At 42.8% G+C, this 18,891-nt stretch overlaps 1 protein-coding gene across 3 annotated transcripts in view; it reads right to left on the bottom strand.

The window, feature by feature from the left end:
• LOC140470562 (Fc receptor-like protein 2) overlaps positions 1 to 7,304 on the bottom strand; it is a 35,475-nt gene extending 28,171 nt beyond the window's left edge. For 2 of the 3 annotated variants that reach the window (XR_011956521.1, XM_072566639.1), the window contains exons 1-2: positions 7,194 to 7,304; positions 1,568 to 1,693 (exon numbers count right to left, since the gene is read on the bottom strand). The gene's annotated coding sequence lies outside the window, so the exon portion shown is untranslated. The remainder of the gene's footprint in view (positions 1 to 1,567; positions 1,694 to 7,193) is intronic. The other variant, XR_011956522.1, reaches the window with a different exon arrangement.
• Between the last annotated feature and the right edge of the window lie 11,587 nt (positions 7,305 to 18,891).

The raw sequence follows: 18,891 nt of genomic DNA, 5'->3' as shown, positions 1-18,891 counted from the left end.
GCCCTCGATGTTGTGTTAAACGGAACATCAAACGAAACTGGTCCCTTCGCCTTGTTCTTGGTCTGTTTCCTTCCATTCCTTTACTAAAACCTATGAAAATAATACCCACAGCTCTACCCTCATTGATCACCTTCGTCACCTCCTTGTAAAATTCAATCAATTTGGTAAGGCATGAGCTGCCCTGCACAAAGCCATGCTTTTCCAAATGTGCACAAATCCTATTGTGGAGAAATTCTCTCCAATAGCTTCCCAACGACTGAGGTGAATGTCACTAATCTGTGGTTTCCTGCATTATCCCTATTTTCCTTCTTGAACAAAGGAACAACATTAGCTTCTTGCCAGTCTTCCAGGACCTCTCCATTGGCGAGTGCGGCTACATAGATCTAAGCCAAGGCCCCAGAAAATTCCCTCTCTTGCCTCTCTCAATAACCTGGGTAGATAACATCGGGCCTTGGGGTAGATACCATAGAGCCCTTCGGACTTATCCACCTTAATGCTCTTTAAGAGACCCACTTCCTTCTTGATCTCAACATGCTGTAGCATATTTTGTATGCGCCATGCAAATCTCACTATCCTCCATATCCTTTTCCTGGGTGAATACCAATGCTCATTTAGGATCTCACCCACATTTCTACCTCTAAACACAAGTTCACTCCTTTTTCCTTGACTGGTCTTACCTTCTCCCTCCTTATCCTCTGTTCAAACTGAGACCTGCTGAGTTTCCCCAGCACTTTCTTTGTTTATAATCTGTCACTTGAACACTGTTTTCCCTTTTTCTCTCCCTCACTTCTGTTTTTGTTTATTATATTGCTCATTCTCTCACTCGCAATTCAGAAAATAACATTGTGACAACAACAATTTGCATTCAGCTATTTTTGGACATATAGTCAAAAAGTATTGATCTGATTTTTCCAAATCTATTCTGTGCCACTGACCCATCTGATTTTATTTTACAGCACAGAGCATTTTCAATTATAAGTGGTCAGACAATCAGTGCTGACACGGCACCAGGAATGTGACAATTGGAATTGAAGTATTCATTAACACAAAAACTGTGAGGGATGCTGGAGATCTGAAACAAAAACAGAAAGTGCTGGAAAAACTCAGCAAGTCTGGCAGCAGCTATGGAGAGAGAAAAGGAGAGTTAACGTTCCAGGCATAGACAGTGCGAGAAAAACTCAGCAGGTCTGGCAGCATTTGTTAGTAGAGACAGAACAGAATTAACGTTCCAGATTATGAACACAGAAAGTACTGGAGAAACTTAGCAAGTCTGGCAGCATTTGTGAATAAAGAGCTAACATGACAGGTTGTGCACACAAAAAGTACTGGAGAACTTCAATGGGTCTGTCTGCTTGTGTGAATAGAGACAGAACAGAGTTAACATTCCAGGTTACAAACACAGAAATCATAGCTGTTGTGTGTGACCAACCTTCTGCATCCAATTTAAGGACGGTGAACAGTTCTGTATAGTTCTGCAGATGCAGAAACACTGATCCCCTGGGTAACTGAAGCATACCTTCCTCACTCTTACATTCAAATCCCGTCACACGGAACCAGAAATTCCTACCAGCTTTTCTGATTGCTTGCTGCAGCTTCACACCAACCTTCCATCCTTACAGAACCAACTGCCTGGAATGTGCTGATTTCCCGACTGGCTGTCTCTCTGAGAGTTAAGTGTTTTTGTTGTTTGATTCTGAAAGAGAAAAAGGAACTACAGTGACAGAAGGAACAGCTGCGTCGTTTTTTTTTTTGATACTGTTTCCACTCAATGTTCCAGTCAGTCCCCGCTCCCTGGGGGCCACTGAAAACAGCACGGGCGGTGGAACCAATGTGAGCAGAGGTCTATTTGGGGCAAGAGGTTTCCATTCTGAAATGTCATGTTCAGTGGAGCTCAGCGAGTGAGAGGGGGATTGTTGAGGTGAAATTGTGTGTCTGAACGAAACGGTAACTGAAAGTGCCAACTGATGGGTACTCATGTACAGGATACATTACAGACTGGGGGCTTGGCTGCTTCTCCTATCTGGTATAAGAGTGGAAGGTAAGGCAGGAACACAGGTCTGCTGTAGTTCCTTGTTCAGGAGATTAGACAAAACAACCCTCAATGGATATTGGCAACTAAGTGCAATAGCATTAACAACACCTCTGCTTAGAATAGAAAGAAACTTATTAGATTAATGGAGGGAAACTTCAGAGTGATTCAGTGCAGAGGGATTTGGATGTCCTTGTGCATGAATAGCGTAAAGATAGTGAAATTACTCCATGAGACTACTTTCCCATCACCAAGTCCCCCTTCATTTACATGTATATAGTACATCACACTGACAAATCTGGCTCAGAAACCATTCCTACAATGAACAGAACCCCTGCCACCCCTGTTTATATCTGTCAGTCAGGGTTCCCAGATCGGATCAGGTTAGAAGCACCAATCAGGGAACTTAGGTTCTATGAGGTTTGCCTGGCTGACCTCATTCCAAACATTACATCCCACTTTCCCTCAGTGCTGGTACACAGATCTGTTCTTTTTCCCATAGTATATCCTTGGGCGTTTTTGCATCAGGTCCAGTCCTTCCAACTCTGCCTTGAATACTGGTGGCTTTTACAGGACCGTAGCCTGCCTCTTGCTCACGGTGTTGGAAGAAAGTCATCATCTTCCTCAGTCAGTAATGGTGTTGAGGCTGTGACGTGTGCCGTGTCCATCTCATTCTGAGAGGTTTCTGCGAGGGTAGCAGAGGGGGAGAACACACAGGTTCTGACAGCCTTGCTGGATGGTCTGAGGTGGTGGGGTATGTTCTGCTCCTGCCCAGTTTGTGAGATTGTAGCTTTCATGTGGTCCATGTGTTTGTTCAGAATTGCATCTTCGACCCAAAATTTGTATGCCATTGGACGGACTTCATACCGTCAGGTCTCTTACCCATGTAGAGCCATCCCCATGGTTTCAAGACTCAGCTTCGTCCATTGAAGTAAACTGTCTCTCCAACTTGGAGGAGCCTTAGGTACAGCACTGAGTGTACCTCATGTCGTTTCACCCTCTCTCTTAGGTCTGGGGAGATCAGGTTTTACCTGGTTTGGAGACTTCTCCCCATTAGCAACTTAGCATTAGAGCTGTCCCTGTAGTTGTGTGAGGAATGGTCCTATAACTGAGCATGAACCAGGACAGGTTGGTATCGAGTGAAGCTGTAAGCTGTTTCTTTAAGAAGAAAGTGAGGACTTCAGATGCTGGAGATCAAAGTCAAAACAACATGTGGCACTTGAAAAGCACAGCAGATCAGGCAGCGTCTGAGAAGCAGAGGAGTCAATGTTTCAGTCATTCCTCATTAAGGGCATAAGCCCTAAGCTTCAACTCTCCTGCTTTGCTTTTCCAGCACCACACTTTTTGATGATGTTTCTTTCAGCCTTCCTTCCTTTGCTCCTTCTGCCAGACTACTGGATGATGGATCTTATGGAGCTATACTTCCATGCCAAATGCTTTGTGTCTTTAGGAAATTGTAGTGACTGAACAAAGAGCCAGGTGAGATCCCAGATTGGGAGCCTTAACTTTGACCAATTAGGGTGCTCTGGCTGACAGATCCACGCAGGAGTGGACTCTCATTTTAGCATACTTCTGGGAATCCTTACCCAATTACAATTGCAGATATGCATAGCTCATGTCCAGATTCGTGAAGAACAGCATCCCGCCAGACTTGAGTATTGATTCTCTATTTGAGGGATTGGGTAGTTATCCAGCTGCCAAAAGCAGTAAGTTATCTGAAATTCCCACGAAGGTAAACTAACCTGTTATGCCTCATAACTGGTATGACCAGTGCTGCCCATTCCACAAACTGGACAGGTTTGATGACTCCTTCACTTTCCAGCCTCCGGAAATCTACCTCTATTTTTTGTGCATAAAACTAACGGCATTGGCAGAATTATGGAATTGTTTCTTGGCCTCTTTGATCGCACCAGGGAGCAGGGTTTGGTTCCACCCTCAGCCAACTGTCTGTGGAGTTTGCATATTCGCCCCATGGTTTCCTCCTGATGTTCCGATTTCCTCCCACAGTCCAAGGGTATACAGGTTAGATTGAATGGCCAAGCCTAATTGCCTTGTACGAGGATTAACCCTGGGAATGCAGGGTTACAGCATGGATCTGGATGGGATACTCTTCGGAAGGTCGGTGTGTACTCGATGGGCCAAATGGTCTTTATTCTGACAGTGGGGATTCTATCCTATAAGCTTGCTGAAACACTTGCCAATATTTAATTAGGACTTTACCCCGGCAGTCGTTTTCCAGACGGAAAATGTTGAGCTAATCAATGTCAATGTTTCTCAAACAATTTCACCGTCAAGCTTGAGTCGGAGGCTTTTAATACAGTCAGTGCGAAAGGAATCAGCTGTTTCTCATAAGAGACCAGAACCTAACTTGCACCCTTAATTGGTAGGAAGTAAAAGCAACTTAACTGTTCCAAATCAGCTCTCGGTGCACTTTCCTGGATGGGCACCATCCTGGATACCAACAATGAGCTCTCTTACTGGGCAAGACGGCTGTCTTTTGTCCACATACAAACAGAAACTACAATCACCTGTTGGCCTGCATGAGTACAATTTTTAAACACGAACCATTCACTATCCACCAGCAACCACATTAGTATGGCTCCACAATCCATCCTTGCCAATTCATGTGCCTCTTAAATTATATATTCCTTTATTTAGATTCGGGATCCTACCCTCTAGTTCAACTACGTGGCTCTTCATCTTCATGGCGAATGGTGTCACATTATGGTCACTCTTCTCCAAAGGATCTTTGCACAACAAGACTTAATGTTTCATTGCAAAGTATCCCGTCCAGATGAGGCTGTTGTCCAGTTGGTTCTTCAAGGTTAAAGAACTATCCCTTTTCACTCTTCAAGACAGTGGCTTACCAACACTTTCTCAAGGGCAACTGGGAACAGGCAATAAATACTGGCCAGCCAGTCACACCCACATCCCTCAAATCAATTTTAAAAATACACATATACATACTCACGAAAACATTCCATCATTTTGTTTTGTCAATGACTATGTCACTTAAAGTCACCCAAGATTGCAGTTGCACGGTTATTACAAGAATCTCTGATGGCTTGCTGCATATCTGATTTCGCTTGTAGGAAGGGTAATGGAACGGTAATCCACTATTACAAGCGGATTTAAGTACAGAACAGTTAAGTTTTGTTTCAAATGCATCGGACTTTGGTTAGGTTGCATCTGCAGGTGTGTGTGCAGTTTGGGTCTCCTTATGTCAGGAAAGATGCTATTTCCATGTAGAGAGAGAGCCATGAAGATTCAACAAACTTGCTCCTGGGATGGGGCCAACATCCTATGAAGAGCCAGTGGGCAAACCTGGGCCTGCATTGTCTTGGCATTCCACGGATGAGCGATGATATCATTGGAAATAAAGTAACACAATTCTTAAAGAGGCATGTTACCTTTGGTTTGAATATTTGCTGGTTGGGGGAGACGAGAACTGGGCAGGATTTTAAAGTAAGGGTGACTTCAAAGATGAGGGTTTATTTTGTTTTGCTCATTAGATTGTAATCTTTTAGAATTCTCTACCTGCAGGGTCCTCGGGTCACTCCATCACTGTGTATGTTTAAGGTAGATGCTGATAAATTTCTCATCACCAATCTTCAAGTAGGTTATGGGATGGAGTGTGTAAAATGCATTGTAGTGCTCGATCAGCCATTTTCGTATTCAATGGGACAGCAGGTAGATGGGGGTGAATCTCCCACTCCTGTTATTACATTCCTCTGTTGTGAAAGCAACGGATCTGGTTGCTTTTCTCTTCGGAGTACACTCAAGTACTTGCCTTCCCCAACAATGAAATGCTGTTCGGAAATGCACAATTTATACACTTGTTGACTCAAAAACGTATTCTCTGATGAATGCAGTGGATATGAAAATGTAGTTGTAGTGTTATACAGATAGACAGCATGGAAACAGACCCTGAAGTCGAATTTGCCTCTGCCAACAGATATCCTAAATCAACCTAGTCCCCTTTGCCCGTACTTGGCCCATATTGCTGGCACCATTCTTATTCACATTCCCATATAGATGCCTTTTAAATGTTGCAAATGTAACAGCCTCCACCACTTTCTCTGGCAGCTTATTCTTTGCATTGCACCATCCTTTTTATGAAAAAAGTTGCACCTTAAGTCCCTTTTAAATTTTTCTTCTCTTACCCTAAACCTATGCCCCAAACTACCACCATCCCGGGGAAAAGATTTTGTCTATTTACCATGTCCATACCATGATCTTATAACCTCCATAAGATCACCCCTCAGCCACTGACGTTTCAGAACAAACAGCCCCAGCCTACTCAGCCTCTTCCTACAGCTCAAAGCCTCTAATCCTGGCCATATCCTTGTAAATCCTTTCTCAACCCTTTCAAACTTCACAACATCCTTCCTGTCGGAGAGAGACCAGATTGCATGCAATATTGCGAAAGTATGAGATTCTACTCCATCTGTACTTTCTCTCAGGGAAGGATTGAAGATTATCAACAATTGAATCAAGCTTCATCAAAGAAAGTATTTCCAGTAAATAAATCTGACACATATGTGTTTCTGTAAATGACAGCTTCACCCCATTTTAATTTAACTTGAGGACTGGAAAAGCAGCGTTAGCAACTTTGCTTATTTCTCATATATTACAAGTAAGCTCGAGTCTAACGGTAGAAATATGAAGAAAGGTAGATAGATAGATAGATAGATAGATAGATAGATAGATAGATAGATAGATAGATAGATAGATAGATAGATACATCGATATGACATTTGATGCATAAATTTTTAACATTGTTTTTCATAATAGAGTACATATCTATCAAAATTGCACGATTTCATTCGGACTGTTACTGCTGAGCCCGGTTTAATGTGCATGTCTTCCTTTCTTACTTTCATATAACTACCCATCGTTTAAAAAAAATAATGAAATGAAAGGATTTATTGTCGAACATCATGCTGCAAATAGAATTAACCCAGAGATGTTAAAGAAGTTAGAAACAAGATTAAATCACAAACGCTAAATCTTCACCCTTGGTGAAAAAGTAACGCACTAATTCGACAACTCAATTGAAATAACTTTCAAGTAACACACTAAAATTCTGCACCATCTGACAATACTTCCCGCTAAATTTGGGTCAGAATTCAGACACATATAAATCATTTTCCGAGTTACTTACACCCATTGTTTTCATGGAAGGGAAAATCGGGCTTCTGCTTGCATATAACTCCTTGTGTCAAGAAGGGAAAGGTGTGATTCTTCCCAGAAACGAAACAGTCCTGAAGCTAGCAGTATCTCCAAGTGTCTCTCTCACCCTAGTACGTGAACCACTCTGACAAACTCTGCAAGAATCTGTATACTACTTCCTATCTAATTATCTATTCAACTAATTACGCAGCCAGTGGCGTTTGTTTTTCAAGATGTGTGAAAGCAGTGTTGCAATTGCAACAAAATAAGGACTGAAAACATGCACCCGAACAAAACTCTATTGCTGTTTAAGATGGATGGAAATCAATTCTTCTTGGAATTGTATCTCATTCCGGAGTGTGCAGGAGACAGAACCGTGTCTGGAAACATTTCTTTATATAAAAAAAGTGGTGGACACCGTGCAACATTGCACATACGTCATCCCTGACCGAGGAAATGTCGCATTGGAAGCAACATCTCAGCATCTATGGAATACCAACGATTAAGCGATAGCCTTGTTGCAATTGTCTCTTGCCTTTAGCTGAGAGAAAACAGATAAGATTAAAATCCACCAGCACGTGTTCCAAGGTTTAACCTCATGCGTACTACTGAGAGATAAAGACGTTAGCTTTGTCTGACAGTGAGAATCAGGAGACATGCACACACATCAGCAATGCCTACTGTCACCGCCCCTAGCGTTCACAGCGCAGAATCACAGATTGGAACAGTGCTATCAGATCAAAAAGCAGGGAAAAATTATTTTATGGTCAAATAGGTGATGCCCTCAATCCTGCACCTTGGATAATGGTTCGTTTCTTTCCTCTCTTGAATTTATCTACATTCATGTGCCGATTAATTAAATAATCTGGGCCAAATACCCGCTAGTAGATGGTATTAAGTTCTGGAAATGGTTGAGGCGGGTACATTGACAACATTTAGAAGGTATTTGGACAATTACATGGATTGCAAAGGTTTGGAAGGATACGGACCTAGTGCAGGGAAATGGGGTTAGAGTGGCTGGACATCTTGGTCAACGTGGAGCACATTGAACTGAAGGGCCTGTCTCCATGCTGTAGGACCCTATGGCCGAAACAATCTTTCAGGTGAAGCAGCATTTCAACTGCACCTCCTCTAATATCCTGTATTGAACTCGCTGCACCCAATGTGGACTAATCTACATTGGCGAAACCAAACAATGACAAGATGGACACTTTACAGAACATCTCCAGTGTGTGCACAAACAGGACCCCAACATTTTTGGCGGCCAGTCATTTTAACACAGGTCACATGTCCATGTGTTCTTCCTCGGCATGTTGCAGTGTTCCAGTGAATCACAGTGCAAACTGAAGGAATAACGTCTCATCTTCAGACTAGCACTCTACAATGGTTTGGAATTAATGTTGAATTGTGAACCCATTCCCTCCCGTTCTCTTAGCTAGTTACATTCTGTTATAATGCCATCTCTCCCCTCCCACCCCCTCACGCTGCCTCCCCACCCCCACCCACCCCCCTCACCCCGCCATTTCAATGAGGATTTTCTGTCCTTTCAAGTCTGGCAGGAGTGTTATGGACCAGTCCAGTCTCCTAAACACATTAGAAAAGTTAGCCCAGACTCTTACTTAGCTAAATGTTTTAAGCAGGTGTATGGCAGATACTCCAAGAGTGTTTGAGCTGATCAAACCTCTTAGCTTTTAAACAAAACAGAATTTATTAACAAGATTATTGAATGAAACACAAGGTTTCCCAATTTAATGATACTATTCCAAATAGTTGCAACAATTTCCATAAATACTCCTTGGCACAAATGGTAAAATCAAACACAGGTTCTCCGGGGAGAGATGTCAGACCGAGGGAGGTTCAGCATGGACCTGTTTTTTTGGATGCAGCAGCTTCACAATGACTGCTTGCTAAAACCAAACCAAACCAGAGCAAAACTGAGCTGGGAGAACTGACCGCTCTCCTTTCATTGTACAAGTATTCTTATTTAAAGACTTGAAAGTCTTTTTCATGAGGCAGTATCTGTTAGCTTGAATCAAATTGACCCTAAAACCCTTCAAACCTAGACTTACCTGGAATCGCTGCTTTTGAAACATCTCTGAAAAAAAATGCCAAGGACAGCATCATCAAATGAGACATACCATTCCTGATGAAGAGCTTATGCTCAAAACGTTGACTCTCCTGCTCGTCAGATGCTGCCTGAACTGCTGTGTGTCTCTACCACCACACTCTTCAACGTACCATTGTTCAGCCATTTTCACATTTGAATCACTTAATCTGAACTACAAACGTATATTCTCCAACAGCACTCTATACCCCCATAGTGTCCCCTTCCAAACCATAATATAAATGCTGACCCCGCCACACATCTCCAGCTCTGATGAACAGTCATCTAGATTCCAAGCATTAGCTTTCTCTCTCTCTCCATGGATGCTGCCTGACCCAATGTGATTTCCAGCATTGGCTGTTTTCAGTAAGAAATATTGTGCTAACATTCTTTCTCTGTGTGTGTATGCGGAAGAGAGAGAGAGAGAAAGACAGAGAAAGAAGATGATCAACCTCAATTCAGATACTTTAGCATTCTCTGCACACTCCCACATATACACACACGTACATGCACACACATACAAACATACACGCACATGCATGCACACACACACACATGTGTACACACACACATGTGCTCACATAGACACATGCTCACACACAAAAAGTTGATAGAATTCATTTTGGAACGCCATACTTCTAGGAATTCTCGTGCATGTCTCTGGCCTGGCCTTGGATGGATGAGTTGTCCCAGTCGAAGTGGTGTCCTCCCTCATCTGTATCTTAGGATACTAGTGAGAGTGGATCATGTGGTTTTGTAGCTAGTTGATGTTCATGTATCCAATCAACAAACACATTGACTTGGATCCCATTGACCACCCACTGAGAGAAAGAATAGGAAATGACATCACCAGAGTAAATGATGTCTCCATAGGAAATTACAGCACCAACCCAAGGAAACTCAGACAAAATTGAAAGTGGGCTACACGACCAGTGCTTCATCCAGAGGCTCAGTGAAGATGTTACCTAGTATGGTGACGAACTGTCTGAAAACAAACCTTCAAGCTCAGCGAGCAAACCTACATCCAAAACCTCAACCCGAGGTATGAATCTTCTCAAAACCAGTTAAATTTTAAGTTCACAATTATATTAATTCAAAACTTTTTAAAATGGATTTTGTTCATTTTTGTTGTAGGGACGGCAGGGTGCCGCACTGGTTTCACTGCTGCCTCACAGCGCCAGAGACGCTGGTTCAATTCCCGCCTCTGGCAACTGTCTGTGTGGAGTTTCCACGTTCTCCCCGTGTCTGGGTGTGGGTTTCCTCCGGATGCTCCGGTTTCCTCCCACAGTCCAAAGATGTGCAGGTTAGGTGAATTGGACATGCTAAATTGCCCGTAGTGTTAGGTGCATTAGTCAGGGGTGAGTGTAGTGGAATGGGTCTGGGTGGGTTGCTCTTCAGAGGGCCGGTGTGGACTTGTTGGGCCGAAGGGCCTGATTCCACACTGTAGGGAATCTAATCTAATCTCATAAGGAGTCGATAGGTAGAGAGAGGTTTTCCGACATTACCAGATTCACAACAGGATGGTCCAATTTCCTTCCATTCCAGTTAATCGTTTTTCTCCCATTGTTAGCTTCACAGACCCGAATGGAAGTAGTTGAAAACATAACGGCAATTTACTCCTGTCCTACATCGCAGTTGTTAACTGAACTTGATTGTTGTCACAGAGTCCTATAGCAGAGACAAGCCCTTTGGCTCAAACTAGTCTATGCCGTCCACAATGTCCGGCCATGCTAACTCATTTCCCTGCACTTCGCCCATATCCTTCTGTGCTTTCCTATCCTTATCTTGTGTTGACAATGCGGCATCGACTGTCCTCTGTCTGAAACGGTAAATCAGATATGTAAGACAAATTTCTGAGAGAAACAGATATAATGTGAATTAGAACCATAATTTTCAATCGTCAGGTCGAGAAACTGGAGAGAAGATATGTGTGTGTGTCTGTGTGTGCGTGAGAGAGAGAGAGAGAAAGAGGGGAGATTCAGCGAGAGAGAGAGTCTGTGAGAGAGAGACAGGGAGCGAGGGAGAGAGTTAAACAAACAGGGAAAGGCAGAGAAAGGGGAATGAGACAGTGTGAGATGGGCCATCGTACGAACCATAGCATGAATTTACTGAGTAACAGGAGATGGTGCAATATCTGTGATGGTCAGACTGAATTTCGAAATGTAAGATGTTTTTATTGCTTATGAGTTTGAAGCAATCTTGAATTTCACAGGCTGAATATTTTTAGAAACAAATCAAACCTGATACAAATGAACCACAAAACAGACCGGGTGGGCTTAATGGCACTGACATTTGTTGTCTGATACTACATTTCAATGGATATCAAAAAAAAAACGCATGACTCTGACGTATCAGGTCCCCACACAGCACAAAGTAGAGAATCGGACCACTGAGATGATGCATGAGCAAGTTCTACTAAGGAGAGAGTATATTCTGTTGTTTTCTGAAGTTTACTGTCAGGCTCTTTAGATATTTGAGGGCACTATTCAACTCCGCCCTGAATTTACTCTGAGTTCCAGTATAAATAAATGGCTTGATACAAGAACTCAAGAGCTGAAGCATGATTCCGATTTCTTCCAGAATAAAGTTTGATTCGCTGGAATTGTTTCCGGAAAAATAACTGACTCTAGCAAACCTGACGTACAGGAAAGTTATGAGAACCCAAATCCATAAGAGTATGAAGTACCCTGAGATGGCGAAGAGTAAAACAATAGACTTTCTGCGGTTCTCCATCTCAGGGTCACCTTTACCTCTATTGCTCTGGATCCGGGGTCTCCTTCGAGCTTTACTGGCCGCGAGAATGTGTCTGACAGTCCGAGCATTGAGCAGCAGAATCAGCGTGAATGTGAGACAAGGCGTTAAAATACGAAGAGCCCTGTCATATGCTACCCGAGCTGATGACGTGTAAAATATTATTTTTACGCTGCAAAACCAGGGTGTATTGTTAATTATGTACAAAGGCTCATTAATGAGATACAGGAAAGAACATATAAAACAGCACACTATGAAAACCACTCTAATTCCATCTGCCGCCGTTTTCTCTGTGCAATACGCCTCTTTCATCTTCTGGCAACAAATAGCTATAAATCGATCAAAAGTGAAAGCCACTGTTAGCCAGGCGGAGCTGCCTAATGCTACAATGTTCAAGACAGCAGGGAAACTGCATAACGGTGGAACAGAAAGGAAACTGGCCGGGAAGTAAATATCATAAATCCTGTTTAATATCACGGCGGCAAAAATGACAAGAAGATCGGATACTGTCAACGACATCAGGTACCGACTGACACATCTAGAGAGACCGCATCTTCTTTGGGACAGAACCGTAATGACCACCATGTTAGCTGTAACATACACACATGGGTGAGCATACAGAAAACGAGGGAAAGTGTATCTGTGTGGTTTGTTGGGGGTAGGACTGGTGGGGATGGGAGGTCAGGAGGAGTGCTGGTTGGGATAGCAAAGAAAAACCTACCTATTCAAAAGGCAATCAGATTTTATGTAGTTTTCTTAAGCTCAATCTCCAATACCTGATTTGAATACTAACACTTTCCTTGTCTGTACGGTTTCTTTGCTGGCAATATGCATGCTCATTTATCATTGGCATGCCGATATGAGTTATTGGTTGGTGACGATTCCGCACGGCAGATTCGCCGCCGATGATTAGCCACTGCCAGTTCTCCACCAGCGTTTCTCCACTGGGGTTTGACCTCTGGAGATTATTGGCCACCGGAAATATATATATATGTCCTAATTGTTTTCCCGCCCACCTGTCCTTTCATACTTCTCAGTCCCTTTTATTTATACAACTACATATTGATAAAAAAGAGGTAAAATAAATAACATGTAATTGGTTTATATATAAAAATGATTTGCAAGCTTTAACCACAAAAAGGAAACATATTTTAAAAATCTTTATAATGGCAGTAAAATCTCACATTAATATTAAACAATGAAATTTTAGTTCATTTGATAGTTATGCGCTATTCCCCTAAGATATTCCAAACAATCTTTTCACCATTTCAAACACGCAGACATATGTTGAACGCTACTTATTTGGTAGAAGTATATACAATATTGGATGAACCGCATCAAGTCTTTTTGCTAAAATGTTTGAAATGGTGAAGAGATTGTTTGGAATATCTTACACGAATAGTGCTTAACTATCAAATGAACTAAAATTTCATTATTTAATATTAATTGGAAAAACGCTACCACCAATATTCAAAATATTGGACTTATTTGCTGGTGAATCATCTTCAGTGGCCAATGGGCGGTGGCTAAGCGTCATTGGTGGTCAAAGGGCAGTGGCTAATCTTCGGCAGCGAATCTGCCGTGGCGAATGGTCCCATCCCGGAGTTTGTTAACATGAAACTTAATAAGAATGGTGAACATACCGTATTTTTTTAAAAATGAAGACTCCAATTCCTTTTCCATTGCATTCTGCAAAGGGGCTGAAACACCCTGCTCCCTGTCCGGAAGGCAAAATGATTAGCTTATGAACATGTGGCAATGAACCTGTTCTAAAATATATTCAGAGGTTAAAAAAAAGCTGCAGATATTGCAATGCAAGGTAGACAAGCAGGAGGCTGGAAGAACACTGCAGGCCAGACAGCATCAGACGGTGGAGAAGTCGACGTTCGGTTGAAACCTTTCTTCAGAACCATCCTGAAGAAGGGTTACACCCGAAACCTTGACTTCTTCACACGGAAATGTATTCAAACAGACAAAGAAGAATGGGTTGTTAGCCTTCTGTAAAAGTTGGTTGTCACGATTGATAACTCTCCATGATTATTCGTGGAGCACACTTGAGAAGTCACGTACTCGGTGCAGAGTTGAACCACAAGAGGTGGCAGAATTTGAAGTCTGAATCGTAGAAGGTAATTTCCTCATCTACGGACTAGCAGCAGAAACACTGCCACTAAACATGATAATATCGCTTTAAAAAGGTTATACTTTAAATTTAATGGAGCAACATATAAATGAAATAATTTCAAATAGGGAGATACTTTCAAAACAACCGTTGACACATAACTAACAGTGGATCTTCACTGTGACAAATTCCTCATTCTAAATGGGCAATAAACAATTAAACAATTAAAAAAAAGATATTCTGGCAATTCATAAGCATATGTACAATTTGTGGAATTCAATGTAGATCGAAAAGACTAGCTGATACCATTAATGTGAACACCTTAGTTTTGTGAATAAACCGTGCACAGAAGAGTTGACGTCATACTTTTAAAGTGAGAACATGGAACACTAAGAAGAAGAAAAAATAAACTGGAAACTTACACATTTAAAGCAGTAAAAAACTGATACAGTAAAAATAGGAAGTATGTCAACTCAAAGACGAGTACGTGGCTGGTTTTCTTTTAACAGATAAGCTGTCGCTTTAAAATGAAACAAACATATATAGCAGTGAGTCAGTAAAACCGTGGTTAACTCAAACAGTGCCCAACTTCTTTGATTTACCTGGAACTCCAATCGCTGCAAACATAGAATAGTAAATAGCAGACACAAGGCCCTTTGGTATTCCATGCATTTCTTCAGAAATGTGAGCTCCGCAGTTCATGGAAATAATCCAACATATATAGTTAATGCCAAACACAAGGATTCTAACTGAAACAAACATATTTATGAAGTTGCTGACAATCTCATGTTTATTGTTTTGAAAAATTGTATTTGGCTTTTAAAAAGTCACACATGCATTTACGACGGAGGCCCATAGACCATCGCATGACATCACATAGGCTTCATTAATATTTCTGATACAAGAACAAAAAATGAAGGAGCCCCATTGGTTCAACTGGTATTTGTTCGATAGAAATTATTGACACAAGGGCCTTCCTGCCGAGTTAAGTGGTTTGAGAATAATCCATAACTGACCTGACATCCGAAACGCTGTGTGCGCCCTCATTCAGGGATGTCCATGAACAGAGCTCTATTCCCGCAATGTGACGTTAAATGTCGATGAAGACACACAAGGAGAGGCACAACACAGCTGCCGAGAAGTTGTGATGTCCCTGAGCAAGTAATCCAAACCCTTGACTTGATGATACTGTACTGGTATGTGTCTAAACACCATCATAGAAGTAGTGAAATTTGAATTCAATAAAAATCCAAAGTTGAAAGCCAGCAGAATGTTGATTTTTAAAATTAATCTCATTCACTCATGTATTTCCAGGAAAGATTTTTTTTTGCTGCTCTGAACATTGATTTTTACACGCAATAAGATGTAACCGAGGTTTGCTTCCGTAACTCCCACGGCTTCATCGACCATCAGATGAAATGTTAATTCATAACCTATACTTCTTGTTCACCTCCAAGGAAACGCTAGAACGAAAAGAGTCGTTGTCTCTGGTTTGTTACCCGTGCCATGTGATAGAGAGTCGAGGAATAGGGAGAGAGAAGAGTTAAATGCGTGGCTACAGGGATGGTGCAGGAGGGAGGGATTCCGGTTTCTGGACAACTGGGGTTCTTTCTGGGGAAGGTGGGACCTCTATAAACAGGATGGTCTACACCTGAACCTGAGGGGCACCAGTATCCTTGGCGGGAGGTTTGCTAGTACTCTTTGGGAGGGTTTAAACTAACTCTGCAGGGGCATGGGAACCTGGACTGTAGCTTTAGGGTACAGGACCTTGAGTGTAGGGAGGTTAGGAACATGGCATCGATCTCGGAAGGAGGGTGCCTGTAAACAGGAAGGTGGCTTGAAGTGTGTATACTTCAATGCCAGAAGTATAAGAAATAAGGTAGGTGAGCTTGCAGCATGGGTTGGTACCTGGGACTTCGATATTGTGGCCATTAAAGAGACGTGGGTAGAATGGGGACAGGAATGGCTGTTGCAGGTTCCAGGGTTTAAATGTTTTAGTAGGGTCAGAGATGGGGGTAAAAAAGGGGGAGGTGTGGCATTGCTTGTCAAGGATAGTATTACAGCAGTAGAAAGGGTGATGGAGGAAGACTTGCCATCTGAGGTAGTGTGGGCGGAGGTTAGAAATAGGAAAGGTGAGGTCACCCTGTTAGGAGTTTTCTACAGGCATCCTAATAGTCCGAGAGAAGTAGAGGAAAGTATTGCGAGGATGATTCAGGAGAAGAGTGAAAGTAGCAGGGTGGTTGTTATGGGGGACTTTAACTTCCCTGATATTGACTGGGAAAGCTATAGCTCGAGTTCGTTAGATGGGTCGGTGTTTTGTCCAATGTGTGCAGCAGGGTTTCCTGACACAATATGTAGACAGGCAAACAAGAGGTGAGGCTATACTGGATTTGGTTCTGGGTAATGAACCAGGCTAGGTGTTAGACTTGGAGGTAGGTGAGCACTTCGGGGGCAGTGACCACAACGCGGTGACTTTTACTCTAGTGATGGAAAGGGATAAGTGTTCACTGCAGGGCAACAGTTATAGCTGGGGACAGGGAAATTATGATGCGTGGATTGGAAAAATAGGCTTCAAGGGAAGAACACAAATGATATGTGGAGCCTGTTCAAGGAGCAGCTAATGGGTGTCCTTGATAAGCATGAACCAGTCAGGCAGGGAGTAAAGGGTCTTGTGAGGGAGCCGTGGTTTAATAAGGAATTGGAATCCCTGTGTAAAGATGAGGCATAAAGGTTCAGTTGGGGCGATTGAAAGTTATAAGGTAGCCAGGAAGGATCTAAAGAGAGAGCTAAGAGCAGCGAGAAGGGGTCATGAAAAGTCCTTAGTTGGTAGGATTAGGGAAAACCCAAAGGCTTTCTATAGGTATGTCAGGAATAAAAGGATGACTAGGGTAGGTATCGGTCCAGTCAAGGAGAGTAGTGGGAAGTTGTGTGTGGAGGTGGAGGAGATTGGTGAGACACTAAATCAATACTTTTCGTCAGTATTCACTCAGGAACAGGACACTGTTGCTGATGTGAATATTGAGTCACAAATGATTAGAATGGATGGCCTTGAGGTACGTAGGGAAGAGGTCTGGGGAATACTGGAAAGGATGAAAATAGATAAGTCCCCTGGGCCTGATGGCATTTATCCTAGGATCCTCTGGGAAGCTAGGGAGGAGATAGCGGAGCCATTGGCCTTGATTTTTATGTCGTCGTTGTCTACGGGAATAGTGCCAGAAGACTGGACGATAGCGAATGTGGTCCCCTTGTTCAAGAAGGGGAGCAGGGATAGCCCGAGTAACTATAGGCCAATGAGTCTCACTTCTGTTGTGGGCAAAGTCTTAGACAGAATTGTAAGGGATAGGATTTATGAACATCTGGATAGGAATAATGTGATCAAGGGTAGTCAGCATGGTTTTGTGAAGGGCAGGTCGTGCCTCACAAACCTTATTGAATTCTTTGAGAAGGTGACCAAGGAAGTGGACGAGGGTAAAGCAGTAGATGTGGTGTATATGGATTTTAGCAAGGCGTTCGATAAGTTACCCCATGGCAGGCTAATGTCAAAACTACGGAGGTATGGCATTGAGGGTGCATTAGAGGTTTTGATTAGGAATTGGCTGGCTGGAAGGAGACAGAGGGTAGTAGTTGATGGTATAGGTTCACCTTGGAGTGCAGTTACTAGCGGTGTTCCACAAGGATCTGCTTTGGACCATTGCTGTTTGTCATTTTTATAAATGACCTGGAGGAGGGGCTTGAAGGCTGGGTGAGCAAGTTTGCGGATGACACGAAAGTCGGTGGAGTTGTGGACAGCGAAGAAGGATGTGGCAGGTTACAGCGGGATACAGATAAGTTGCAGAGCTGGGCAGTAAGGTGGCAAATGGAATTCAATGTAGCTAAGTGTGAAGTCATTCACTTTGGTAGGAGTAACAAGAAGATGGACTACTGGGCTAATGGTAGACTACTTGGTAGTGTGGATGAGCAGATGGATCTTGGTGTCCATGTACACAGATCTTTGAAAGTTGCCACCCAGGTAAATAGTGCTGTGAAGAAGGCATATGATGTACTGGGCTTCATTGGAAGAGGAATTGAGTTCCGGAGTCCTGAGGTCATGTTGCAGTTGTATAAGACTCTGGTGCGGCCTCGTCTGGAGTATTGTGTGCAGTTTTGGTCGCCATACTATAGGAAGGATGTGGAGGCATTGGAACGAGTGCAGAGGAGGTTTACCAGGATGTTGCCTGGTATGATAGGAAGATCGTATGAGGAAAGGCTGAGGCACTTGGGACTTTTCTCATTGGAGAAAAGAAGGTTTAGGGGAGATTTGATAGAGGTGTACAAGATGATTAGGGGTTTAGATAGGGTTGACAGTGAGAACCTTTTTCTGCATATGGAGTCAGCTGTTACTAGGGGACACAGCTTTAAATTAAGGGGTGGTAGGTAGAGGACAGATGTTAGGAGTAGATTTTTTACTCAGCGGGTTGAGAGTTCATGGAATGCCCTGCCAGTAGCAGTGGTGGACTCTCCCTCTTTATGGTCATTCAAGCGGGCATTGGACAAGCATATGGAGGTTATTGGGCTAGTGTAGGTTAGGTAGGCTTCGGTCGGCGCAACATCGAGGGCCGAAGGGCCTGTACTGCGCTGTATTTTTCTATGTTCTATGTACTATGAATAGCGTCAAATCAGAATATCCAATCAACAACATGGGTTTTGTCTTCTTTGTTTGAAAACTGTTTCTCACAG

The sequence above is a fragment of the Chiloscyllium punctatum genome, chromosome 52, assembly GCF_047496795.1.
Source record: "Chiloscyllium punctatum isolate Juve2018m chromosome 52, sChiPun1.3, whole genome shotgun sequence".
NCBI lineage: Eukaryota > Metazoa > Chordata > Chondrichthyes > Orectolobiformes > Hemiscylliidae > Chiloscyllium > Chiloscyllium punctatum.
Note: the sequence above shows the minus strand (reverse complement) of the source record. Positions and strands in the feature narration are given on the sequence as shown.